Here is a 27503-nt window from a genome sequence, read left to right as displayed (position 1 = left end):
TCATCTGAGGACACTGCTAGTATCACTGACGATGCAGGGCTGAGAGAATTGTACATGACATGCATGTACAAAAGCCTCAAAGGGCATCAGACTCTTTGTGATGTGCTTAAAAAGTAGATCCTCAACAGGAACCCTAGGAAAGAGGGTATTGCCTTTGAGAGGAAACTCAATGTTGATGGTACATATTGGAAGCCTGAGCAGTACCCCAAAACCTCATGGGTTGCTGCAAAGGAACCTCCAGTTGATCCATCTAATTTATCTGGTTATACATGTGAATCTTCTCATTCTTCTGATGAGTCATTTGACTCCAACTATAAACTGTTCAAAAATTAGAATGGTGAAGTATTTGCTAGATATGTTGGCACTAACTGCAGGAACGGTTCCCCTATGAAGAAAATCTGGGTTCCCAAAAGGTGCCTTGAAAGTCTTTAGGTGAATGTACTCATGACACCACCTGTGAAGAATAGGCCAGATCAAATTCTTCATATGGACCAAATTCTTCATATGGATCCAAGTCCTCATACGGACCAAATTCCTCACGTGGATAAAATTTCTCAAAAGGATCAAAGTCCTCATATGAACATCATTGTGCTAACAACTCTATTTCGCAGGGAAGAGCCAAGGGCTATGAATATGATCATTATTCTTCTAATCATTATGTTCATAAGTCCTCGAAGAATTTCTCTGCTTATTCATATGCTTACCCTAACCCCTCTTATGTGAAACGAAATGGATTGGCCTCTATGCCACCATTCTCATATGGAGCTCGCAGAGTAATGAACTCTTTGCCACCACTTCAGATGTGGGTGGTGAAGAAAAAGAACTAATTTCTTCTGCAGGGTCAGGTCTCCATATGTGCTCAACCGTCTGAATAATTTGCTGGGGACCTGACAAAATGCCTGAAAGGACGCAGGTTAATCATAAAGAAATGAACTTTCATTTCTCACGTCCTCATACTGCTTTATTTGTCTTACTACTTGATGAAATTGATCTGATGAATTGTGATGTCATATTCTTCACTGATGAAGTATATGAAGTTCATAAGCTGCACTAATTCATCTGCAGGATGATCAACCCAAAGCCATTGAGTGGGTCCGCGATAGTGGATGTAAAAATCACATGACTGGTGAAAAGAATCTGTTGATGGATGCTCCCTTATCACCATCGCATCTGAAGCATATCATCGTCGCTGACAAAGGCAAAAGTCAGGTATTGGGTCTAGGTAAGGTTGCGATCACAAAGGATCGACACATGGACAAAGTCATGCTTGTTGAGTCCTTAGGATACAACCTTATGTCTGTCTCAATGCTTTGTGATCTTGATATGGTTGTTGTCTTTGGCAAGTATCGTTGTGTTGTGATTATGGAAGCTGACAATTCCAAAGTCTTCAAAGGCTTTAGGAGAGGAGACTTGTATATTGTTGATTTCTCTACAGGTTCACAACCAGCCGTGTGCCTACTTGCAAAAGCTTCAGAAGGATGTCTATGGCATCGACGACTTGGTCATGCAGGCATGAGGAATTTGCACACGCTTGCGAAGAAGAAGCATGTCATTGGCATTGAGAATGTCAAATTCCTCAAGGATCACCTATGCGGAGCCTGTGAAGCTGGAAATATGACCAAGGCCAAGCATCCAGCGAAGATTATCATGACCACTACTCGTCCATTTGAATTGCTTCACATGGATCTCTTTGGTCCTAATCATTATTCTGCTGTTTCAAATGAAGCATCTCAATATGGCTTTGTTATTGTTGATGATTATTCTCGTTACACATGGGTACACCTTGTTACTTACAAACATGAAGTGCAGGAAGTTTTCAAACGATTTTCCTCGAGGGCTTCAACCAACTTTGGTGTGAAGATCAAGCACATCAGAAGTGACAATGGAACTGAGTTCAAGAATTCTGGTCTCGATGACTATCTTGATGAACTTGGTATTAGTCATGAGTTATCTGCTCCTTATACTCCTCAGCAGAATGGCGTCGTGGAGCGCAAGAACAGAACTCTTGCTGAGATGGCTCGCACTATGCTCGATGAGTACAAAACGCCTCGTCGTTTCTGGATTGATGCAATTGATACTGTGTGCCACATCATCAACAGAGTATATCTTCACAAATTCTTCAAGAAGACTGCCTATGAACTCCTCACTGACAAGAAACCCAATGTGAGTTATTTCAAAGTCTTCGGTGCTAAATGCTGGATTAGAGATCCTCACCACAATGCTAAATTTGCACTGAAAGCACATGAAGGTTTTATGCTTGGTTACGGAAAGGACTCGCACACCTACAGAGTCTTCAACAACGTTCTTCACAAGGTTGTTGAAACTGTAGATATGCGGTTTGATGAAACTAATGGCTCGCAAAGAGAGCACCTGCCTTCTGTGATAGATGAACCAGCTCCTGAAGATTCTATCAAGTTCAAGGCTTTTGAAGATGTCATTCCTACTGAAGAATCTGCTGAAGAATTCATTCCAGAACATGAAGAACGTCAAGCTAATGCACCTGAGGAAAATGCTGAGGAAATTGATGCTGAAGAAAATGCTGATCAAATTCCTAAACGACAACTGGCTCATCCTCGCGTTGCAAAAGAAGTACAAGTGGAGAAGATCATCGATGACATTAGAGCACCAGGTCCTCTCACACGCTCAAAAGCTTCACATCTATCTAACTTTTGTGGTCACTATGCTTTTGTCTCTATCACAGAGCCAGCTAAGGTAGATGAAGCATTTCTGGAGCCTGAGTGGATTCGGGCCATGCAAGAAGAATTACATCAATTCAAGCTCAACAATGTCTGGGAACTGGTCAAACGTCCAGATCCTCGCAAGCACAATATCATTGGCACAAAATGGATCTACCACAACAAGCAAGATGAAAATGGCCTTGTGGTGAGGAATAAGGCACGACTTGTAGCTCAAGGCTACACACAGGTTGAAGGAATTGATTTCGATGAAACTTTTGCACCTGTTGCTAGACTTGAGGCTATTCGTATATTACTTGCTTATGCTAACCATCATGATATCATCTTATATCAAATGGATGTGAAAAGAGCATTCCTCAATGGTAATCTTGAGGAAGAAGTATATGTTGCTCAACCCCTAGGTTTTGAAGATCCAAAGAATCCTGACAAAGTCTTCAGACTCAATAAGGCCCTCTATGGCCTCAAGCAGGCCCCTCGGGCGTGGTATGATACTTTGAAGGAATTCCTCATGAAGAATGGCTTCACACCCGGTTCACTCGATCCTACTCTCTTTACTAAATCTTATGATGGTGAACTGTTTGTGTGCCAAATATATGTTGATGATATTATCTTTGGCTGTACTAACCAACGTTATAGTGATGAATTTGCCGATATGATGAGTGAACAATATCAAATGTCTATGACGGGAGAGTTGAAATTCTTCTTAGGTCTTCAAATTCGTCAACAGCGAAATGGCATATTTATATCTCAGGAGAAATACCTCAAGGATGTATTGAGGAAATTCGGCATGCAAGATAGCAAAGGCGTCAAAATTCCTATGCCCACAAATGGCCATCTGTGCACCGATGAAAATGGTATTGACTTCGATCATAAGGTATACCACTCCATGATTGGTTCTTTATTGTACTTATGTGCATCTAGGCCAGATATAATGCTTAGTGTTTGCATGTGTGCCCGATTTCAAGCTGCACCGAAGGAATCACACCATAAGTCTATGAAGCATATTCTTCGATATCTAGCTCACACACCAACACTAGGATTATGGTACCCCAAGGGCTCGGCTTTTGATCTCATTGGATATTTTGACTCTCACTATGCTGGTGATCATGTGGACCGCAAGTCAACATCTAGTACATGTAATTTCCTTGGACGATCCTTGGTCTGTTGGTCCTCGAAGAAACAGAACTGCGTATCACTATCTACTGCTGAAGCTGAGTACATTGCTGCTGGTTCTTGCTGTGCTCAACTGCTATGGATGAAGCAAACTCTCAAGGACTATGGCGTCAACATGAAGAAAGTGCCTCTCCTCTGTGACAATGAGAGTGCCATCAAGATTGCTCACAACCCAGTTCAGCACTCGAAGACAAAGCACATTCAGATTCGTCATCATTTTCTTCGTGATCATGTGTTGAAGGGCGACATTTCTATTGAGCATGTGAAGACTGAAGAACAACTAGCCGATATCTTCACAAAGCCCTTGGATGAGAAGAGATTTAGGAAGTTGCGATGTGAGCTAAATATCTTAGAATCTTCGAATGTTCTTTGAAAAGGACACTCATCCTAACACTTATGCAAAATTGATGACTTAGATGTGCAACACATGAAAAAATGGTTTTCTTCAAACAATGAAGAATAACACTCTAAGTGTGAAGAAATTAATGAAGAATTTGATTCTCAGAACCCTATGACAATTGTACGCGGTGTCTGAAACCATCATTCTTATACGGTGGGTCACGCCACCACAAAAAGTTGAAAATCTTCAATTTGAGGTTTTCCTCAGTTTTTGAAATTCCTCAGTTGTTCAAATTCTTCAACTTTGCAAAATCTTCACTGTTTCGTCATTTCTCTTCATTGGCTATATATATATATATAACACTATTCTGATCACGGGATCAGAATAATATTCTGATCACAACATGAACTTCCCGAGTAACGCACCTGACCTTCCCCGAGTACTAGGTTGAACTTCAGCTAAAAGGTGTCCAAATGGGGCTTGCGATATACCGTTGGAAAGCTATGAACACCAGTATCATGACCCAAGTTAATTTTTTGGCAAAATGTAAGCGGTTTAAGAGCAGTTTTGAAAACCGTTTTTTCTTTATACAAAAATGTGAATCGTATTTTCGATCGCATTTTTAAACCGTTTATTGGAATAAGGCAAATAATATGGTGTTGGAAAGCTGCTGCAAAACCACTCCTTCCACATGTTGAAAGTTTTCTCTAACTCCCTATGGTTAAAAAGTAATTTGGCAAATCGTAAAATTTCACAAACCGAACAACCGAGTTCGTATTTTTGATGTCATTTCTAATAGGCTAATCCAATTGAGGCAAATAATATGGAGTTGGAAAGCTTATGAAAATGCGCTATTTTTTCATGTTAAAAGTTTTTTCTAATTTTGAACGGTTTAAAAGTAATTTAGAAAATGATACAAGTTCCACCGAGTTTGTATTTTCGAGCTAATTTTTTAACCGTACGTCCGAATGCAGCAAGCGATATGGAGTTGGAAAGCTTGAACAAATGCGAAACTTTTTTGTATATATTGTTTCTCCCAATTCATTACGGTTTTATGTCAGTTTTGAAAATGGTTAAAACGTATTTTTGCCATAATTTCTACAAACTTTATCGGAATGGGGCAAATAATATACCGTTGAAAAGCTACGGAAAATGCAAAACTTTTCCATGTTGATGGTTTTCTCCGATTCCTAGTCGTTTTCCTGTAATTTTGAAAACGGCAAGATCATTCGTTCTGCCTTTACCACGAAACAGATTCTTCGAAAATGCACCACGTGAAGAACCTGAACTTCTCGACATGTCTACTTGAATTTCACTCTGTTTTCACGTGCTTTTTTTTGCTCGTAGATCTCCATCCACTGCTCGTAGCTCTCCATCCACTCACCGAAATTGAGCAAATGATATACCGATGGAAAGTTGTTGTAAACACGCAACTTCCCCGTGTTGATCATTTTTTCATACTCGCGACGATTTTAAAAGTTTTTCATGTGATATTCATTCAGTGTAGTAGGTGAACCTCCTGCTGTTTTCACGTTGAACTTCTGTAACATATTTTTCATTTGTAATTTTCTCATCCATTCGTCAAGTGTTACAAAAATGGTATTTATTTTGTATAAACCTCTCTCGCAATATTTTTTTAACTTTCTTCGACGGAGCACTTGAACTTATATCAACAAACTTTTAGTCTTTGCTTTTTCATTCTTTTTAATAAAAAATGACACCGTATAGTACATGAACTTCTGGCGGTTATCAAGCTGAACTTCTCTCGGTTATGTGAAAATATGTGAGTTCTTTATGAATATTAATCTGAATTTCTTAATCTTTTTTATGAAATTTTGAAGCGCTATATTTTTTAACAGTTGAACTTCTTGTTTCCATTCTTTAATAACGAAGAAAATCTGAGTTTTCTATAATAATTGAACTTCTCCATCTTTTTAATATGGACTTCCTGGTTTTATTTCTTAATCTTTTTAATGAAATGTTGAAGCGCTCTATTTTTAAAAGTTGAACTTCTTGTTTTTTATTTTTTGAACTTCTTGTTTCCATTCTTTAATAATGAAGAAAATCTGAGTTTTCTATAATCATCGAACTTCTCCTTCTTTTTAATATGGACTTTCAGGTTTTTTCTTAATCTTTTTATGAAACTTTGAAGCGCTCTATTTTTTTTAAAAAAAGTTGACTTCTTGTTATTTAATTTTTGAACTTCTTATTTTCCAATCTTTAATAACAAGGGAAATCTGAGATTTCTATAATCATCGTACTTCTCCATCTTTCTAATTTGGACTTCCTGATTTATTTCTTTTAGTAACGGAAAAATCCTACTTTTTGATAGACATCGAGCCGCTTCATTACATTTGAAATTCTAGGTTTATTTGAATAGAACTTCTTCATTATTTCAAATAGAACTTATTGGTCTTATTCTTTAGTAACCGAAAAAATCGAGTTTTCAAATAAAGATCAAAGTGCTCCGCTTTTAAAAATTGAACTTCTTGGTTTTATTATTTAGTAACAAGAAAAAACTGAGTTTTTAATATGCATTGAACTACTTCATTTTTTAAAATTGAACTTGTTGGTTTTTATCTTTAGTATTGGAAAAAATGCCCAAAAATGACATTGTTTTTTGTTTTTGTTTTTTGAACTTCTAAATCCCAGGTTTTTAATATACTTTGAACTTCTGTGTTATTTCAATTTGAACTTCACATATTTTATTTTTTTAGTAAACAATTGTGTTCAATTTAAAAATAAACATCGAATTTGTCTTTTTTCTACTTTTGAACTTCAGGGTTTAATCTTTAGTATCGTGCAAAATCCTAGTTTTCTAAAAAATAGGGAAAATATTTTTAAACTTTTTTAGTTGTTCCTTTATTTTAATTCAAATTTATTAGTTTTATTTTTACTAACGAGAATGTGAGGTTTTTACAAACTTTGAACTTCCCTGTTATTTTAATTTGCACTTCCTTGTTTTTAAACTTTGAACTTATTAGTTTTATTCTTTAGTAACGAGGAAAATCAAGTTTTTTGAACTTCCTTGTTTTAAAAATTTGAACTTCTTGGTTTTATTTTTAATAATGTGAAAATCTATTTTTTCAGAGACATCGAAGTTCACCATTTTTTAAAATTGAACTTCTTAGTTTTATTTTAATTTGAACTTCTAGTTTTTATAGAATGGGGGAAATCTGTTTTTATAAAATCTTTTGAAATTCTCCTCTTTTTTAATTTGGACTTCTCAAAAAAATTTATAAACGGGGAAAATCTGTTATAAAGATCTTTTAAGTATTTTTTATTTGAACTTCTTGCTGAAATTTTTTGACCTTCCAAATTTGACTTTTATTAAAAACTTCATTTTTCTAAACATCGACCTGCTTCGTTTTTAAATTTGAACTTCGTATAGAATTTTGTCGTGACATTTTAATGCATTTTTTGCTTTCGAGTGAAATGGCCTCATCGATCCTTTTTTTTTCATTTGATGATTTTTCTTTTGTATGTACTACATGTGAACTTCGGAATTTCTGAAACATGAACTTCACGTGCTATTTTTTTGAAACTCCATAGTTTTTATTCTTTGAATTCCATGATTTTTTTGTTTACATTTTTTTGGTTTGAACTTTCGAAATCACCTTTATACACATTTTTCTCTTGAATCAAGGGTCTGCAAAAGCAATAGGAAAATTGGGGTCAATTCTCATAGGCAAGTTTCCCATGGGCAGTAATACATGAACTTCTCATGTACAATACTATTTGTCTTTGACACTACCGGGTGGAGCGTCACAAGTGGACCGCGGTGCGCATTGATGAACAGGAAGAGAAGAAAGATTGCAGATGTGGGGGGAAGGTGTGATTCGGTCGTCGCTACAGTCCAAACGTGGTTGCGAGTGCACCGGTTGTCGCCATCTGTGTCCATCGGTCCCATCCATGTGTTGTCATCGGAGGCACACATTGTGTTTTTACAAATTTTAAACTGCTATATGTTTTTAATTTTGAACTTGGGTTTTTTGTTTACTGAATTTTGTGGTTTTGTAATAAACATCTAACCACTTTTCTGTTATTTAAATTTGAACTTTTAGTTTTTTTAAAACAATGCAACCCCATTATTTCCTATAAAACATTAACTACTTTGCATCTTTAATTTTGACTTTTCTAGCTTTGTACCAAACATTGAATCTCTTTGTTTTTTAAATTTAAACTTATCTAGTCTTATTTTAAAGTTTTTTCAAAAAAGGGAAAACCCATTTTTTATGAACTTTTTGATCTGCTTTATTTTTTTTCATTTGGCGTTCCTTTTTTATAAACATTGGTACTTCCCTGTTATTTAGTTTTGAAACTCTAGTTTTTTTAAAAAGAGAGAGAAAATTAATTTTTTAATTATTTTTGAACTACTTAGTTTCTAAATCTGAACTTCTTAGAGCCCCTTTTTAAGAAACAACTAAAGTTACTAAAAAAATAAGAATTCTCTACTTTCTAAGAACTTAATATATTGTATATTTTTGTGAACTTTTTTATTTTTCGTGTGACACTTTCTATGCATTTTTTTGTTCTCGGTGAAATGACCTAGGCAGTTCCTTTTTTGGATGAAATTCTTCTATATGTTATACCTCCGAACTTCAAATTTTCTTGAAACATGATCTTCACGTGCTTTTGAAAAGCAAAAAAATTACACACAAGAATACACATACACAATACACCAATCCGTAGTATAGACAACACTATGCACTAGTACACGCATTACGAGTCACGTCCTATCAGCGTCGGGAGGTTCATTAATTTGTATACATGAACTTCTACACGGTTTTCTTCACAAATTCTACTGCTGGTGTTGTGAAATGTCAAAATACATACATGTAGTGATATATGAACTTTTGGTGAAATAATAAATGAACTTCTAAAATACATTTTTGTTTTCTCACATAAACAAAATAAGAAATAGCATGGTGTTCTCACATACATGCAACTAATGTTTTGTAGTACACAATAGCCTAAACCTGAATACCTGATGCATGCATTGAATGTTACGAACTGAATAATACGCCGCCTCACCGCCTGCTCAGTATGCTAATGCAAAAAAGGTTCTCTCCCTCCATTTGGATCTACTTCCCCTTGAGCTTGCCGTTGGCATCGTCCTCCTTGGAGTCCTTCGAGTTGAGAATGTTCCAGGCCTCGATCTAGGTGACCATGGCGTCAGCGAGCTTGACGAAATAGGGGTCGATCTTGCCGAGCTTCTCCTTGACCTGCTGCGAGAGCGAGATGTAGCACTTCTGCACGGTGCCGCATTCCTTGTCAGCTTCGCAGCCTGGAAGAAGGGGATGATGTCCTCCTGCCAGAAGATGCCCTTGTACTCCTTCAGGTTCATGAACGGGTTGCTGGCCTTGCTGTGCTAGATGTAGGGCAGCCCCGTCTTGACTCCTAGCCCAAGGTGGTCGCAGATCACATGCACACATACACAAATTATTCAGTAAAAGTTCAGTACAGCCGGACCAAACTCAAAGACGATGTGTGTGTTTAGTTTAGTTGTAGTTACCTTGACGCACCAGTCGGCCACATGTCGTCATAGCGTCCGATGGGCTGGCCACCGCCCATGAGGCCGAAGTACATGGCCGGGCTGATGAGCTCGCGGTCGAAGGCGAGGTTCATGCCGCATGTGGAGGAGGAGGAGGAGGGCGCACCGGAGCAGAGGGCAGGCCGCACTGGAGGGGAGGGAAGGTCGCGGCGGCGTAGAGGGAAGTTCGCGCCAGACTGGAGGGAAGGGCGCGTCGCGGCGGCGTAGAGGGAAGTTCGCACCGGATGGGAGGGAAGGGCGCGTCGCAGGGCAGGTAAGGGCACGCTGCACTGCACCACCGGGGCGATGGATGGTGACATCGCGGCGGCCGGATGGGGGCGGCGGACGGATCTCGCGGTGGGGACGACGGCCGGATCCCGCGCTGGGGGGCGGCGCCGCGGCCGGATCCGAGGCGTGTGGCGGAGTGGCAGTTGGGTCCGGGGGACGGTGGCGGCAGGGTGGCGGCGGGGTTGCAGGAGGAGACCGGCGGCGGGGCCTATGGGCAGGGGGCGCTCTGGGAAGATGGCGGCAGCGCGCTGGGGAAGATGGCGGAGGTGGCGGGGCGGCGGCACTCTGGGGAAGAAGGGGCGGCCGGACCTGGCGCGGCGCTGGATCCGCTCGTCGGTGGCGGCGGTAGGTGGCCGGACTCAGGCGGGGGTGGGGTGGTGCGATGGGCACGGGGGTGGGGCTGCACCCGAGGGAGATGAGGCTGTCTATTTTGTTTTGCAGAGTTTCGGAACATCCCATCGCGTCATATAGGGAGAGCCGTGATCCGAATAACTATTCTAATCCTGGGATTAGAATAGTGTTACTCTCTCTCTCTCACTGTTTCCATCATTTTTCTTCATTGGCTATATATATATGAGTTTATGTCCTCTACAGCATTCACTTATGGCTATTTCTTCATGTTGTGTTTTCTGCTAAGTGAATGTGATCGGACCCTTCCCCCTCTATGTTATACTCAACCCAATCTATTCACAAATTCTTCATGTGCGTTCTATTTGAAACTCGTTCAAAATCTTCACTGTGTCCTTGTCAGCTGAAGAAATTGTGAACGGAACGTTAAAACTAATCTTATCCAAATTTTCGGTTTTGCCGCTCAAACCATTCCGCATCCCATGATGCATTTTTCTATTCACCCACGATCTTACACGATCTCCACTTCTTAGTACGTGGGTGACACATGTCGTGCGAAGGAGAAGGGTCAGGGGCACGTTCGTCCTAAATCTTTGGGCGAACAATTTTTCACTGCGACTATAAATACCCCTCACCCCTTCCTCACTTCTTTTACTCCGCTCGAACTCTCTCTCCCGCTCGAGCTTCCCAAACCCTAGCACCGCCGCTACTCCATCGTCGCCGATGAGGAAGAGCTTCACTGCCTCGACCTCGTCGCCGTCGTACTCGCGCCGGCCACGGAAATCTTCACTCCGCCGCCGTCGTAGCTGTCTTCCTCTGCCGAGTTAGGGCATGGAAGATCTACACAGACGAACTTCACTTCTCCACCTAACTGTTTGTCGTGTTCTTCATCCAGGGTAATTAAAATTTACTTTTACTGCCCTCTTTGATTCGAATGATTTCAACAAAATCTTCAAAGGTGTTTTTCTTCAAATCCTCACACACTAAAACTCACAAGTCATCTGTTCTTGATTCGTTTCTCTAAGCATCATTTTTCTTCAAGATTCCTCAATTGTGTGGATCTTCGATCTATACAACTCTGGAACCTAAGACAAAGAATGCTTAGTGAAATTCTTCAAGACTCATCTGGTCAAATTCCTTAAACTTGTTCCTTTTTGAAAAACCTTCCGAGAACGCATATGACCTCTCCAAATTCCTCGCAACTATAATCTGTTCACAGGTACTCATGTCCGCTGCTGAATCCCTAGGTTCTCATCAACTTAACTCATTTGCAACGTTCCTCGAAGAAAAATTGCATACTTCTTCAGAGAATTCGATTGTTCAAATTCCTCAACTGAAGAATATGGCAGATGGTAAGAAGCCTTAGAAAGGAGGAAAGAAGCCTGAGGTCATGACTGCTTTTGAAATCCCTGATGACATTTATAAAGAGTATTGCACACCTGATGAGGCCAAATTTGGCAAGGAAAACAAAAATCAGCGCAAAGTGCGCATACAGAGGATTGAAAGGAGATGGGCACGAGAATGGAGGGAATACCGATATGTAACTCCAAAGTATATGAAGAAATTCGCACTCAATCCTCCATGCCCAAGAGCCCCATTGGCACCTGGCCAAGAGGCAGATCCCACTAGCATCAAACGCGGTGAGGACTTTCCTGAAGAATGGGCCAAGCGCCAAGCCAAGTTGGCTAAACAAGCAAAAAAAGCAGTGAGGAAATTTAATGAAGACTCTGTTGCTGCTGCTGCCACTGAGGCCTCTGTCAAGCCAAAGAGATCTATGGCAAAGAAGCCTGCGCGCAAGCCAAGTGCTTCACCAACAGTGCCCTCACGGCCAGAATCATCAAAGTCCTCAAGACCAATTCCTCATGCTACTCCTGCTCCTCCAAAATCCTCAGCTCCTCCAAAGTCTTCAGCTGTTCCAAAAAAGTCCTCAGCACCTGCGCATCTTGCCACGTGCCAAAGGACTGCAGGCATCTCAATTGCCTCAGGTGTCTCAACAAGTTCCTCAGCTGCACCAAATTCTTCATCAGGCCCCACTCTGCTGAAGACTAAGGCAACTGCTGGACGTGGTCCTCGCCCAAGTCCTAAGAAGAAACAAGTCGTCTTCCAGGTGCCGACCAAAGAAGATGAAGCTGATGATGATGAACTTGCAAAAATCATCAGAGACAGACAAGAAAGGGCCGCTAGAGCCAAAGGCACACCTATGCCACTGCTTTTGGATCCAAGGGCGATCCTCGATTACATTGATCTCTGCCACAAGGACCCAAACACTCCTATGCCAGATTTAAAGTTGACTCCTGGCCAAAGTCACATTGTCGGTGTCAAAACCGGCGGATCTCGGGTAGGGGGTCCCGAACTGTGCGTCAAGGCCGGATGGTAACAGGAGACAAGGGACACGATGTTTTTTACCCAGGTTCGGTCCCTCTCGATGGAGGTAATACCCTACTCCTGCTTGATTAATATTGATGATATGGGTAGTACAAGAGTAGATCTACCACGAGATCAAGGAGGCTAAACCCTAGAAGCTAGCCTATGGTATGATTGTTGTGTATGTGCTTGATTGCCTACGGACTACAACCCTCCGGTTAATATAGACACCGGATAGGGTTAGGGTTACATAAAGTCGGTTACAATGATAGGAGATCTTGAATATCCGCATCGCCAAGCTTGCCTTCCACGCCAAGGAAAGTCCCATCCGGACACGGGACGAAGTCTTCAATCTTGTATCTTCATAGTCCAGGAGTCCGGCCGAAGGTATAGTCCGGCTACCCGAACACCCCCTAATCCAGGACTCCCTTAGTAGCTCCTGAACTAGGCTTCAATGACGACGAGTCCGGCGCGCAAATTGTCTTCGGCATTGCAAGGCGGGTTCCTCCTCCAAGTCCTCCATAGAAGATTGTAAACACCAAGAGTAGTGTCCGGCTCTGCAAAATAAGTTTCCACATATTGCCATAGAGAGAATAATATTGACACAAATCAAATCTGCCGATGTATTCCGCAGTGTGTCATCACACTACGACCAAGTCCTTCACTCGAATCGTTTTTACTTTTCCACCTCGGCGTGTTTTGTGAGGCGGTTTCCTTGGCACGTCTTGTCAAAGCAGAGATCGTGTACCCCCCTTTTACGAGATTCTCATCAATACGGACGTGGATAATCCAACCGCGCCACTTATCACGGCGCTTGGGAGGCAAGCGAGTTTTACTAGGCAGGTGGGGACGCACAACCGCATCCGCCCATATAAGGGGACAAGGATCCACCTTTTTACCTACGCCTTCTTCCTCCTTTTTCTATCCATCTCCTGCGCACCCGAGCTCCAGCGCCCAAGCCCGCACTTCCCACCTCAACCTTCTCCAGCAATGTCCGGAGCGGGAGGCAAGTGGATGGTCTCCTCCGTCACGGAGGGCCATGTCAAAAAGCTAAGGAAGGCCGGATACTTGTCCAAAGACATCGTGCACCGGCTTCCCGAGGAGGGGCAGCTTCTCCCCACCCCAAGGCCCCATGAGAGGGTAGTATTCCTTCCCCACTTCCTCCGCGGACTGGGTTTTCCACTCCACCCATTTGTCTGGGGGCTCATGTTTTACTATGGCCTGGATTTCCACGATCTGGCCCCGAACTTCGTCCTCAACATCTCAGTGTTTATCGTCGTGTGCCAGGCTTTCCTCCGCATTCGCCCCCATTTCGGCCTCTGGCTCAAGACCTTCAACGTCAAGCCCAAGGTGGTGCGCGGCAGCCAGGCGGAGTGCGGAGGCGCCATGGCGGGCAAGATGGCCAACGTCCTACGGCTCGAGGGCTCCTTCGTGGAGACCCTGAAGGGGTGGCAATCGTGGTGGTTTTACATCACCGAGCTGCGCGATCCGAAATGGATCGCAGCCCCCGAGTTCCGATCCGGACCCCCCACGCGGCTTATGTCCTGGAAAGAGACATGCCTATCATGGGGCGACGAAAAAGAGGTGACCGGACTGCAGACATGCATCCAGTCCCTGGTGAGCAAGCCGGTCAAGCTCGTCAATGTAGTCCAGGTTATGCTCGTCCGCCGGATCCTCCCGTGTCAACAACGAGATTTTAATCTGTGGGAGTTCGACCCGACGCAGCACCAAACCCTTAACAGGCTCTTCGACACGACGTATGAAGACGTCTGGAAGGTGCTAACCAAAGGCGCCGAGGCTCCCACATCCGCTTCTGAGGACCGCGGATACAGGTCGCGGCGTCACGCTAGCGAGGTAAGCTATTTTCACCTTTTAGAGGATGTTAATTTTTTTCATAGTTTGACTCTATGCGGGATCTAAACTCCCTCACCTTTGACAGGCTTGGCAGGCGCAGTCCGGATTGATTAACTGTCTGGCTCCCTTGCCCGAAGACCCAGCCCCTGCTCTCCTAGTGAAGCTGCTGGTTCCGGCGCCTTATGTGGTGCCGGAGAAGAATGCCAGGAAGAAGAAGGCCACGGGGACTCGAAAGAGTGCCCGTAATGTGGTGGTGTCGGACTCGTCATCCGACGAGTCCGAGACGCTCTCCTCCCGTGAGAACGAGGAGGAGGATGAAGAAAACTCTCCCCCTCCAGCGGGGGGAGGAAAGAAAAGGAAGGCCGCCCCAACGGGGGAAGCCGAAGGGTCCAGGAAGAGGAAGACCCCTCCGTCGAACTACTCCCCCGACGCCGAAGAGGACGAAGAGGAGTGGCCAGATAGGGCCAAGCGTCCGGCGAAATCGTAAGTATTCGGATATCAGAGTAACTCATGACGTTCCTTTGTAGCACAGCTTTCCCTAATGTCGAACATAATTATGCAGCCCGCCCCGGGCCGAACTCAACGAGTCATCGAGCGGCTCCCTGGATTCATCGGACGTGAACTCAGTTCCGCCCACTGTCTCCCCCCGCACTGCGGACAATGCCGAAGTGGCATCGCAATGAGCTCCGGGGCAGGAGGAGGTGGTCCTGGAGGAGCCGCAAGGCGACCTCCCGGACCCCAGGAGTAAAGGGACAAGACCCCCCATGGCTCCAAGTCCGGCTTTGTGCCGGACACCGCGCCGGAATCTTCAACAGTTCCAGACCGCGAACTCCTTCCAAGAGGAGCAAGCCTTCTGAGCCGGCGGCCTCCATCCAACCGGAGGTGCCGGACAATCTGCTGGAGGTGCTTGACGGCGCCTCCATCGACGAGGAGCACCGTACTATTATGAGTACGGTGATCCAGATGGTTCAGTCCGCCAAGAGCGGACTGAGTGAAGCTTGCGCTAGCCTCCTAACAGGCTTCGAGGTAACTAAAAAATATAACCGCATAGACAGTAGCCCCTGATGCTCTATTTGGCATTCGGAAAGAAAAGCCAAATAGAGGATCTATTAAATTTCGCAGGAGTCTAACAACAAAGTGTCAATATGCGTATGCAGGCTTCGCTGCTAGCCACCGCCGCACTGACTGCGGAGATGGGTGCCCTGAAACAGGGCCTCGAGCGGACCGAGCAAGAGCTCGGCCTTGCCAAGTGGCAGCTCGAGGAGAAAGAAGGTAAGAAAATACCTTACAGAAAAAGTGCCTATAAAAAGACGTGATTGCAAAAACTAACAGGATTGTACTGCTTATTGTAGGGGCCACGACTGAGGTGGCGACCCTCAAGCAGGCGCTGTCCGAGGTCGAAAAGAAAGCGGCCGCGGAGCGCACCGAGCGAGAGAAACTTGAGGCCCAGGTCGGCGAGGTGCAGCAAGAGCTTTAGGCTCTCATGAAAAAACATGAGAGTTTGGAGCTTGAGTCAAAGACGCAAGCATCCGAGCTCGCTGTGGCCCTGGAGACTGCCAAGTCTGCCAAGGCCGAAGCCCAAAAGGCCCTCCAAAAGTTGGGGGAGATGAAGAAGATTGCAGCGGGTAAGGCATTCTTTATGCAAAGTAGAAATATAAAGGTAAACTACTTATTACTTACCCGAATCCGGAGCTCTCCAGGGGCATTCGCAGATCTTCCCCGCAGCGTATCCGACGCCGCCGCATTCTACGGAGCTGAAGAGGGAAGCTCGACAGAGAAGGTGTTCTGGTCTTAGTATGCTGAGGCTAGACACCCTGTGCCCTTGAGCGACCAGCTGAAACAGCTGGTCGAGCTCCACAAGGCGGCCGAACAGGCCATGAAGGGCTTCATAGTTTGGCTGTGGCCCGGAGAGGCCCTGCCTGGGAGCTACTTCGGGCTGGTGCGGCGGCTGGTGGAGGCATGTCCAAGGCTCGAGGTCATCAAGCGCTCCGTCTGCATCGAAGGTGCCCGTAGGGCCCTTGCCCGTGCAAAGGTGCACCGAGGTAAGCTAGACGGTGAAAAAGCTTGTGAGGGACGGGCCGCCGCCGGGGAAGGAGCATCACAAGCCCGAGAACTACTATAAGGATGTTCTTGCGGGTGCCCGCCTTGTGGCGGATGAATGGACCAAGGATGTAATTTTTGAATAAACTCGCTCGTGTTTATCCTGTGCGCTGAAAACTTGTTCATATGCGCTAAGCAATGCTTGTTGAATTTAAAATATTACTTTCTGTGCGGCCGTTTATCAAAAAATTGAGTGATGGCCAGTCGTCGGCTTCTGCCCCCATGCCACTAGTGCTGGGGTGTTCGGGATAAACCTGAGCGCTCTTTTTCCCATAGTTGGGTCCTTCGAGGGAGGCGCTCAGCACAACGAACCAGGCAATCGGACTATAATGCTTGAACACTCTCACTTAGCCATAGAACTCTATAATTTTAAATTTCGGCGAAGCCCCTAGTTCGGAAGACCGAGTTCGGGGCGCTATCCACGCCTTGGCCGGACAAAGCCAGCTCCTTGCTCGAAGCGGTAGAAGCCTTTAGGGACTCAAAAAAACTCTCGAACAGCGACCGGTCTCTCGCCACATCATGACAGTCAGTTTTAGCTTTCTCCACTAAGGTGCTTAACCCAGCTGAACCGTGGCACAATTGTAGTGGTTCTCCTAGTGCTACCTTAGCCGATAGAGCGGAACGTAAGGCACCAAAACATAGGAGCCGGGCAAACCCAACTATTGACCCAAATCATGATTCGGAGCCGATGCGTATAGTGCTATAAGTTCGGGGTGCCACACTTGTGAAAGTGTACAGACTTCTCACACCATAATGAGGGGTACTGAAGCCCCTGGCGTGTTTGTCGTACCATGGTGTACGGGTGCGATCATGTCATTTAATAAACATATATATGAAAAGAGGATAATGCAAAAAATAGACAAAAAGCTATGCATTGTTTATAGAGAGGCTATTTATCAAAGCCGAATGATACAAGTAGTGCGATAAGCAAAAGATATTGGACTATTCAGTATGTCCTGACCAGGGGCAGGCCACGGAATTGTATTTAAAACAGGTATACCGCTCGTAACAGAGACCACCTGGGAGTTCCATAATGCGGCATGGCTTGTCTGCCTCCCTGGATCTTGCATCGTTTGTGCGGCAGTAGAATTGCCGAACAGGTCGTCCGAAGTGTGGAGTCCTGAAAGTAAGAAAAACATTAAAAAAAGAATCCGGCAGCCCCTAGTACATTTTAAGCCGTATTTTGGGCATGCCGTTACTATGCCCCTTCCCCTGTGCCCATGGTATTTCAAGGGTGTAGTTATGTACGCGAGGTACTGGTTTCGCTATGTCGCGAAAGCTGGGGTTGGGGCCGCATTGCTATGCTTGCTCAGAGGGTGCCAAGCGGTCCTGCTGTGGGTTACTCCGGGTGCGCTTGGCAGTGTCTGGCTTTTTAATGGCCGGACTGGAGAATTGCCTGAGAAGGCTACTTTGTACCTCCGCTGCGAGAGCCGCCGTATGCTCCTCCGTACGGAGGGAGCGTTCGGTGTTTCCGTTGACCGTAATTACTCCTCGAGGGCCTGGCATCTTGAGATTGAGATATGCGTAGTGCGGCATCGCATTGAACTTTGCGAATGCGGTTCGTCTGAGCAGGGTGTGATAGCCACTACGAAACGGGACTATATCGAAGATTAACTCTTCGCTTCGGAAATTGTCCGGGGATCCGAAGACCACGTCAAGTGTTACTGAGCCTGTAAAGTTGGCTTCTACACCTGGTATAACGCCTTTAAAGGTCGTTCTTGTGGGCTTAATCCTTGAGGGATCTATGTCCATTTTCCGCACTGTATCCTGATAAAGCAGGTTCAGGCTACTGCCGCCGTCCATGAGGACTCTTGTGAGATGAAATCCGTCGATGATTGGGTCGAGAACCAATGCGGCGAAGCCGCCATGACGGATGCTAGTGGGATGGTCCCTTCGATCAAAAGTGATCGGGCAGGAGGACCATGGGTTGAACTTTGGGGCGACTGTCTCTATCGCGTATACGTCTCGTAGCGCACGCTTCCGCTCCCGCTTGGGAATGTGGGTTGCGTATATCATGTTCACCGTCCGCACTTGTGGGGGAAAGCCCTTTTGTCCATTGTTGTTCGGCGGCTTGGGCTCCTCGTCGTCGCTGTGCTGCCCCTTGTCTCTGTTTTCAGCCCTTAACTTGCCTGCCTGCTTGAACACCCAACAATCCCTGTTAGTGTGATTGGCTGGCCTTTCGGGGGTGCCATGTATCTGGCACAAGCGATCGAGTATTCGGTCCAAACTAGACGGGCCCTGAGTATTCTTTTTGAATGGCTTTTTCCGCTGACCGGATTTATAGCCTTTGAATCCGGCATTGACTGCCGTGTCTTCATTGCTGTCACTGTTAACGCGGCGTTTTTGCTTATTGCGACGTGTCCTGCCACTTTTGTCCTTGGTGTCCGAATTACCAGGGTTCTTTGATAAGTTGTTACTGCGAGCTAGCCATCTGTCTTCTCCCGCGCAAAAGCGGGTCATAAGTGTCGTGAGGGCTGCCATGGATTTCGGCTTTTCCTGTCCCAGGTGCCGGGCAAGCCACTCGTCGCGGATGTTATGCTTGAAGGCTGCTAGGGCCTCTGCGTCCAGACGGTCGACTATCTGGTTTTTCTTTGTTAGGAACCGTGTCCACAATTGTCTGGCCGATTCCTCTGGCTGCTGAATTATGTGGCTTAAGTCGTCGGCATCCGGCGGTCGCACGTAAGTGCCCTGGAAGTTGTCGAGGAATGCGGCTTCCAGGTCCTCCCAAGAACCGATTGAGTCTGCTGGCAAGCTGTTAAGCCAATGCCGGGCCGGTCCTTTAAGTTTGAACGGGAGGTATTTGATGGTGTGTAGATCATCACCGCGTGCCATGTGGATGTGAAGGAGATAATCCTCGATCCATACCGCCGGATCTGTTGTGCCATCGTATGATTCGATGTTTACAGGTTTGAAACCCTCTGGGATTTTATGATCCATTACTTCATGCGTGAAGCATAGCGGGTGTGCGGCGCCTCTATACTGGGCTATATCACGACGCAGCTCGGAAGAGCTATGTCTGTTGTGTTCGGCCCGGCCGGATTTGTTGTATCCGGAGTGAAGATCATTGTCACATGCCATAGGGCGCCTGCGCGATCCGTAGATCGATCTTGTTTGTCTTGCCTTATCCTCCAGTATGTCTCGCAGGTCGGGCGCATTTTCCCGTGCCTTAGTTCAGTGGCGTCGGGGCATGGTTTGGGTGGAGGGCCGAGAGGCCTCTCTGTCGCGGCCGCGAGGTGGCCGGTCTGCCATGTCATGCGCTGGTGATGTAGGTGCTTCCTCCTCTGATCGGGGTAGCGGCCTGCGCTTCGGGTAACTCTTGGAGGGGCGTTCGAGTTTATACTCTATGGCCGCAAGGACTTCAGTCCATCTGTCAGCTAGCAAATCTTGTGCAGCTCTAAGTTGTTGCTGCCTTTTCTTGAGGCTGCTTGCCGTGGCTAAAAGCCTGCGTTTAAAACGCTCTTGTTCGGCGGGGTCTGATGGTATGACGATTTCGTCGTCATCGAGGCTTGCCTCGTCTTCGGAGGGAGGCGTATAGTTATCATCCTCGACCTCTCGGTCTGCCGCTCTCTCATGAGGGCTGGCTTCTCCATCTTCCTGTGCCGAATCTTGCTGAGGTGGGTGTTCTTCGGTGCTATCCGGGGTCGTATTATCTCCCGTACCGGAATCACCGTTTTTGCTTTGGCGGGATTTAGAGCGGCGCCGCTGACGCCGGCGCTTTGGCTGTTTCTTGGGGGCGTCATCCCCCACTGTTCATCCGCCATCTCCATCTTTTGGAGTATCCACCATATATATGTCATATGACGAGGTGGCCTTCCAGCGCCCTACAGGTGCTGGTTCTTGTTCGTCTCCTGCATCGTCGTCCATGCCGTCGATGTCTTTGGAGTCGAAGTCAAGCATGTCGGTTAAGTCATCGACAGTGGCTACGAAGTGGGTGGTGGGTGGGTTTTGAATTTCTTCATCGTCCGTATCCCAACCTTGCTGACCGTAGTCCGGCCAGGGCTCTCTTGATAAAGAGAGAGACTTTAGAGAATTCAGGATGTCGCCGAAGGGCGAGTGCTGAAAGATGTCCGCGGCGGTGAACTCCATTATTGGCGCCCAATCGGATTCGATCGGCAGGGGCGCGGGGGGCTCGGAGTTCGGAGAGGAATCCGGCTCCTCGGAGTCACGGGCCATGCGAAGTGTGGGGCTAGCGTTTGGCTCGATCGCTTTTGGGATCGCAGCCCCCGAGGTGACGTCCAACCGCCCATCCTCGATTGGCGCAATAGGCTCCGAGTTAGGGGTCGGAACCGATGCGTGTGCGGCCTCCAGGACACTGTCTGGGGGCAGAGCTAGATCATGCCCCTCGAGATAGTGCGGCGTGCTTGGCCGTGGCTCGAACCCGTTGAAGATCAAGTCTCCGCGGATGTCAGCCGTGTAGTTTAAGCTTCCAAACCCGACTTGATGGCCAGGGGCATAGCTTTTGATCTGCTCCAGGTGGCCGAGCGAATTGGCCCGCAGAGCGAAGCCGCCGAAGACGAAGATCTGTCCGGGGAGAAAAGTCTCACCCTGGACCGTATCGTTGTTGATGATCAAAGGAGCCATCGGGCCTAAAGGTGACGACACAGAGGAACTCTCAATGAAAGCACCAATGTCGGTGTCAAAACTGGCGGATCTCGGGTAGGGGGTCCCGAACTGTGCGTCAAGGCCGGATGGTAACAGGAGACAAGGGACACGATGTTTTTTACCCAGGTTCGGGCCCTCTCGATGGAGGTGATACCCTACTCCTGCTTGATTAATATTGATGATATGGGTAGTACAAGAGTAGATCGACCACGAGATCAAGGAGGCTAAACCCTAGAAGCTAGCCTATGGTATGATTATTGTGTATGGGGTTGATTGCCTACGGACTACAACCCTCTGGTTTATATAGACACCGGATAGGGTTAGGGTTACATAAAGTCGGTTACAATGATAGGAGATCTTGAATATCCACATCGCCAAGCTTGCCTTCCACGCCAAGGAAAGTCCCATCCGGACACGGGCGAAGTCTTCAATCTTGTATCTTCATAGTCCAGGAGTCCGGCCGAAGGTATAGTCCGGCTACCCGAACACCCCCTAATCCAGGACTCCCTCACACATGCTGACCCATTTCATCCAAGAGGAGAAATGGGAATATGAGCAGGCCAGGCAGATCAAGAAGGCCTAGTACAAGAAGGAGAAGTATCTGAAGACCAACATTGTCAAAATGACAACTGATGAACTTATCAAAATTCAGTTTGAAATCAAAACCCTCAGCGACAACTTCAACGCCTACTATGCTGATTGGCAAGGAGCCAAAGTCAGGTTCGTAAAACTGACTGAGAAATTCGCAAATGTTGCAGTCCCATCGCAACAAGAAGTTCCTCAAGCTGAAGCTTCTGCTCAGCCAACTGAAGAACATGCCAGCACCGCAGATGACTTTCAGGCTGCTGAAGAAAATGCTAGTTCCAGGGCTGATGACTCCATTCCAGCCGCTGAAGAAATTGCCAGGGCATCCACTAGCGGTGCGCCTGAAGAAACTGAAGAAGTCAGGGCAACTGCATCAGTTGCGCCTGAAGAAAATCAACCAGATTCCTTAGCTCCACCTGCGCCTACACCAACTCCCACTACAAAAAAATACACTTCCGTGATGATACGTGTTTGTCACAGTAGGTCGCGTTTTTTGTCATGCATGTACATCCATGACAAATTTATGACAGAATCAAGATAGTCATACCCGTGCTGTCGTAGAAGTGTTCCATGACATTACCAAAATTATCATCACGGAAGTGTCCACTTCCATGACGATAAATCGCGCGTCACAGAAGTGCTTTCGTCAAGGGTGACCGACACGTGGCATCCACCGTAACGGAACGCTGTTAAGCTATCGGGTCGGGTTTTGGATCCGATAACCCGTTAACAGCCCCGACCAATGGGAAATTTCCACGTGTAAAATTCTTATTGGCCGGACGAAACACGTGTCAGCTCGTCAGTGGGTCAGATAGGCATCTATGATACGTTGACACGTGGCACGGCCCAACAGAGGCCCATTCCTATGAAAAGGCCGGCCCGTTTGACTTGGTCAAAAGGTGGCGGGCCGGCCCATTTTAAGCCTGTTAACGGCCTGTTTGCATATAGCCCATTTACAGCCCGCTAACCCAAGGCCTGTTACGCCCTATCCGAATTAGGCCTAGTAGCGTCATCTGGGCCACCCAATATGATTCCATCCCATTTTCACTTCTGGCCCATGTATGGCCCATGACGTCTTTCGGCCCATATGAGGCCCTATGTAACTCTTGGCCTATTAACGGCCCGTGGTGAAACTGGTCCGTAATGAACAGTGTATCACTTTACACCCATTAACGGCCCGTGGTGAAACTGGCCCGTAATGAACAGTGTATCACTTTATACCCATTAACGGCCCGTTATTCCGTTGGGCCGTTTCCAGCCCATGTTATCTTTCGGCCTTCTCAGAGCCCATTTATTCTTGGGCTCATTTCCAGCATTCGTTTACTTACGGCCCGTTACTGTCATTTTCTGCTTGTGGGCCAAATTTAGCCCGTGGTTACAGTCGGCCCGTTTGTGGTCCGTTAATACGTTGGGCCGTTTTCATAGCGTCATCAAATATGGCCTATTAACGATGGCCCGTTATGGTCGGCCCATGAACGGACGGTTCCAACTCTATCCCGTTTACGGCCATAATGCGGCCTGTTATTGGCCCATGTTTGGCCATCCATCATACTGCCCTATAAGGCCCATTGTTTCTACGGCTCGTAGAAGGCCCATTGTTTCTACGACCCGTAGAAGGCCCACTGTTTCTACGGCCCGTAGGAGGACCAGTGTCACTATAGTAAATATTAGCCCATGGTTATTGTGGCCTAGTCTTAAAAAATAGGTTATTGCAGCCACTAGAAAACCGCAGAAAAAGAACTGCAATGACTAGAAGCAAACAAATAAACAAGACAACAAGGAAATAAATAAGCAAGCAACTTACGCTAGGCTATCACGGCTATCACACATATTACATCCACTGGGCATCAAAGTTCGCCACCAGTGAAAATAAACGTGCCGACAAAAGAATATACAAAACTGAGAGCACTTTAGAAGGCACTAGGCCTGGCCTAGTTGCCCCCCCCCAAACAGCTGAAGAAGCTGAGTAGACCTCAGTTGTGTCAACGATAGATGCATCAACACTAGATTTAAGGCATGATGGTGCACACGGCAGTCCTCTGACATCTTCATTGCATCTTTGACTTCAAGTCGGAGCTGAGCTGAAGCAAGCCTTTCCGCTTTAAGTTGAGATTGAAAAAGTCGAACTGATTGAGGCAATGACTGCATAGAGGTTGTCTTACACCTGCTGGTGAGTAGCTTCAACTCGCTGTCTTCATCAAGACAAGACCTTGGGGTCATTTCACTGTCCTCAAGATGGTTTGGCTCACTATCTTCCCTAACGTTCTGCCTGGCATAAGAGATACGAGTCTGAAAGAGAAACAAGGAGACACGTAACAGGTTTCACAATTATATAAGCAAATAAATGGATCTGTTCTGCATAAGGAGCATGTTTTTACAACTACAATTTGAAACTGGTAGTTGTTGCAAACATCCAATCATATGTAAACAGCAAAGCAAACAGCAGTGGAGGAAATGATGCCTATCCTAATCTATACTAGAACAAAGTTTGAAGGCTTGAGAAAGATGAACTTACATTACATGTTAACACGGGCTGGACAAATCCCTTCTCCATGTTGATGGAAGGATAATTCAATAAATTCCCCAAAGAAAATTCTTTATAAGCGTTGCCATTATTCTACATTTTGCAAAGAGTAAATATAGATCAAATAATATTGGAAAACAGAGGATAATGAAGCTCAGGTGCAGATTGATGATACATAATCAAATAGCAATTAATTAAGTACAATGTTACAAGGCAAAAGGGAGAGAGGTATTGACAAGAGCAATGCAGAGCCCATTATTTTTTTGAGATCGTATGATCCTTTGAGCAAGGAGATTCATCTAAAATTAGTTTTCATACAAGAGAGATGGTAAGGCACAAGCAGAAATTTAGGAGTTCAAATTTGGAATTGATATCATAGACAGTACCTGACGCTGGGCTCCCAGCAGTTCTAATAAGGGTTTGGCCACTGGAGTAGGGGTAAAGTGTGGTACAGTTGGGCCTGTGTTTTCTGTGGCTGCTGGTCTATCTGATTTAACAGGTATCACTACCTTTTCCAAATACCTAGTTTGTACTCCTTGAGGATCTGCACTCACCCTCTTCCTTTTGGACATCTATTACAAAAGAACAACATTTGACTGGAAAAATATAGTGTGACGACACATGGAATAGGTACAGAAAATGGATAGGTATGGCATATACTCATATATGATGCTTAAACTAAGCCAACGGTGTAACAAAGTAGAAGTAATGCAAGAGGTCAGAAGCAAAATATGTGCGACCAATACAACTTTGCAAAGTTAGAGCAAGCACCTTGATGGGTGAATAAGATAGGCCATCCTCCACCATGCCAAGTTTGTTAGGCAGTGGATCGTTCCGCAATATTCCTCTCGTGCGCCCATTCTCATATTCATTTTGATAATGTTCAATATCTGACATGCATGAAAGCATAAAAACAAGTGAGATATTCTTTGTAATGCAAAAGTGATTCTAATCCAATACTATCTCCCTGTAAACCCCTTTGTGCTATCTCTGCAATTCTTTTAAAAGATGCCATGCATGCTGTAATTTGTTGTGTGCATTAATATAATGTGGCCTACTACTCAAAATATGAGAGCTCCAGAAGTGATGACACTTCACAGATGATAGCTTCAACATATAGTAAAGAAGAACAAGTCGACCTGACCTGACAGATTCAAAATATACTAAGGGAGAACAACTCGACCTGACCAGTCGACCGCAAGAGAAGAGTATCATCTTAAAGAAGAGCAGAAGAGCAAGCAGATTGAAGATATTACAAGTCTTTTAATACAATGTCGGTTGGCCACCCATGATGAACCAGAGCGCACAGAGAAATAGTATTCTTTCCGATCTCTCCATATGTGGCTCACATGCATTTCGAAACTGAAGTAGGAACATTTAGCTAACCAATTAAACATCTCTCAGTTTTACTAATATCAGCAATAATATCATATATGAATTTGTACAACTAAGCTTGTTTAGCTCGATGGATGGAGCAGTGCTATTACGACACGAACCACGTAGGCTGATTGTGGTCATCATAAAATGGGGAAAACATAAGCATGATGAGTATAGTGTTAACCGTGGCAGTGGGATGGCAGATCTGAAGCTGCAAACCGCGCAAAGGGTAGTTAGCAACCGATGTTTGCTTTGAAATAACAACTAAGATTTGGTATGGACAAGAAAGTACGGTCAACAAGTGACAAAGAAATGCAATTATGTTGTCTCTCTATATGTCGCGACATGCATTTGGAAAGTCAAGTGGGACCTTTATCTAACCAATTAAATGTGTCAGTTAACTAATATCAGTATCATGTCACAATCATATTTGAACAACTAAGCTTTTGAATTCTGAGTGTTGTGTTGTTTAGCTTGAAGGGTGGAGTAATGCTAGTACGACAGAAAGCACCTACGCAGATCATAGTAGAGTGGATAAAAGGGGAAAACCCTAAGCATCAAGAGAAAAATTAGGAAAGTGGAACTAGCTAGACCAGTGGGTGGTGCACATGCTTTTCGAAACAAATATAGGAACATTAGGTGACCAATTAAACGTTCTCTGTTTTAGTGATATGAGCATCATATCAGATTCGTATTTCAACACGTAAGCTTTGGGTTGAGGTCTTGAGGAGCAGTGCTAGGATGACACGAAGCACCTACGATGATGGTAGTGAATATAAAGGGGGGAAACCATAAGCTTTACAAGTATAGTGCCCGTGCCATGGCGGATCTGAAGGTGCAAACCAGACAAAGCTACTTCGCAACCAATGTTTGCTTTCAACTAGCCACTACGATTTGGTACGGACAAGAAAAGTACAATAAACAAATTACGATCTATTTTCCGGGTGAGATCAATAACTTAAGCACATATGGAAGAGTACCACCTCTCTTGCGACGCCGTGTAGGCCTATGCTAATACGTTGAGGGTCTTGTGGGTGCGATGGCTGTCGGTGGCGGGGAAGAAGACTTTAGACGGCAGACGGCCGGGTCGGGGGATATATCCTGTTGCCATGGATGAGGCGGTCGTAGGAGCGGCAACGGCAAGGTGGACGATGGCGCCGATGAAGCGAGAGGAGGCGATGAAAGGATCCTGGTCCAGCGCCATGGATGAGAGACGTCCATCTCTTGCAGTGGACGAGGGGGTAGGGGTAGCGGCTCCGGCAAGGTGGAGGATGGGGTGGCGGACGGAGGAGGCTGGCCGCAGTGCGGAGGTTGTCGTGCCGCCGACGGTGTATGAATTATGAAATGGAGGGGAGGGGGGATCTCAAACTTTGGGACGCGCTTCTCTGAAATGGGGGAAAGTTACGAACTTATCCCCCGTTTAAAATTTCGGACATCGCGTCGGTTGGGGATAGGACGGTAATCTCGCATCTCCCAAATATTTGCCGGTAACTATTTCGGGTGAGGAGAGGGTGTTTTGCCGCCCACGGTTGGCGCTCACAGTGTATGAACGGGGCTGACAGGTAGGGCGGTTGTGTCACGTCTGATGGAAGTTACACATCTGCCCCTATTTAAAATATTAGCCTACATCGATTTCGGGCGAGGACAGGGTGTTTTGCCTCCCACGGTTGGCGCCCATGGTGTATGAACAGGGCTGACAAGTAGGGCGGTTGTGTCACG

The sequence above is a fragment of the Triticum dicoccoides genome, chromosome 3A (assembly GCF_002162155.2).
Source record: "Triticum dicoccoides isolate Atlit2015 ecotype Zavitan chromosome 3A, WEW_v2.0, whole genome shotgun sequence".
In the NCBI taxonomy this organism is placed as follows: domain Eukaryota; kingdom Viridiplantae; phylum Streptophyta; class Magnoliopsida; order Poales; family Poaceae; genus Triticum; species Triticum dicoccoides.
Note: the sequence above shows the minus strand (reverse complement) of the source record.